We start from the raw sequence: 1,780 nt of genomic DNA on the forward strand, positions 1-1,780 counted from the left end.
GGCGGGGAGGGGGGGGGGAAAGGTTGTTAAAAAGAGGGTAGCAGCAGTTCAGCCTTCCTGGTCGCCCAGCTACCGGCCTTTAAGTAGCGAGACTGGGGCTTTCGTCACTGGGAGGCTGCACCGTGCGGGGCTGGGCGGAGTCTCCCCGAGCCCGGCTCGACTCTTAGCTCCGGCTCCTACTCAGCAGGAAATGGCAGAGGCTGCTGCTTATTCATGCTTCTGCTTCTGTGCGCCAAAGCACGCAGAATGGGTTCATTCCCGGGCTCTATGCGCCACCAGTCTGAGTAAGGGCTTGACTCGCTAACAACTGGGAACTCGCTCACTAACTATACTGACCGCAATGTCTTTCCGAGTAAACTGCAGAAGCTGAAGTGCTGGTGTCAAAAGTACAGGCCTCGCTCGATTTAATTTCATCAGGGTTAACGCTTCGATATTTAATTTTAAAATGATTGGAGCATCTGTGCAAAATGCTGTGGCTATTTCTTAAGTACAAAGTGGAACCATAAATAAAATGCTCGGTGACTGGTCTTTTTGTTGCTTTTGTCCAGAGGTTTAAAATCTGGTACCACTTGCTTTCTGAAGAATGGCTCCATCTGCAATAGACAGGAAGAAACGAGAGCTTGCTTTGCACAAATTCACGTCCACAGCAGTTCTCTGGTGAGTCCTATAATGTGACAATACACTTTCTCTACCCCCCCCCCCCCCGTACGCACACGCGAGAAAGGGAGCTAACATATGTTCAGTTATTAGAAGAAAACATGTTAGTCTTGTGTCAATCTTGACGCTAAGGTTGATTTTCGGAGTGTGAGCTTTTTACTGTAACATGCTCATCCCTGCCGATCACAGTGCTGGGGTAAGGATGGGAGGGAGATCAATATAATCTGTATCCATCAATGTTCCTTCAAACTGGCATCTACCAGTAAAACACGAATATCATCAAACTATATTGCTATCCTGCAACAAAACATGCCACTAGATAATGAAAGGCGGCTTAGTGTCTGAGCTTAATTTAGACCATGCAATCAGACATGCACAGCGATCAGAGTTGGGACCATTGTTGCTCTCTGTACTTTCGTTTGGGGAGCAAGGGACTATGGAGCACAACATAAAGGCATCGGTTAGTAAGTTAATGTAGACAGAATTCAGATGAAATTTAGTGCGGACAGATATAAGGAGATACATTTTGCGAAGGAGAAAAGGTAGACGGTAAAAGTATACAAAGAACTTCCTTTTAAAAGAGATTCAAACACATCTTAAAAAGTGGGAGGACAAGTTGACAATGCTGTGAGAAAGTATATGTAATCTTAAATTTTATAAATGAAGGTTTATTAATAGAATACAAAAGCAAAGTGTGCATATGAGACATCAAAATGATACCTGCTATGAAAGGTTTGGGTAAAGAAAAAAAATTACAGACCTTGAGACTCTTTTGATAGAATGTAAAAGGATCGTGATTCTCAAATTATTTGCGTTTGATAATATAAATATTGAATAATAACTTTCACTGATCAGTACATTAACAAGTAACAAGTAGAAAGCACATATGTAAGATCATCACCAACAGTATGAAGGGAGAGATTATGGGGCTTAGAGGATAGCGCGCTTTCAGAGAGCAGGCATGGATACAATTATGCAAATACCCTCCTTCCCTGCTGGAAGAATTAATGACTCTGTCATCCCAAGATTAGGGGAACTAACCTAATGTTTTATTATCTCATGCCAATTTTATCAACTCAGTAGTCTGTGCAATTATGGCCAAGAAATTAATTCTGCATCCAAA

The sequence above is a fragment of the Carcharhinus amblyrhynchos genome, chromosome 3 (genome assembly GCF_965287045.1).
Source record: "Carcharhinus amblyrhynchos chromosome 3, sCarAmb.v2.hapA, whole genome shotgun sequence".
In the NCBI taxonomy this organism is placed as follows: domain Eukaryota; kingdom Metazoa; phylum Chordata; class Chondrichthyes; order Carcharhiniformes; family Carcharhinidae; genus Carcharhinus; species Carcharhinus amblyrhynchos.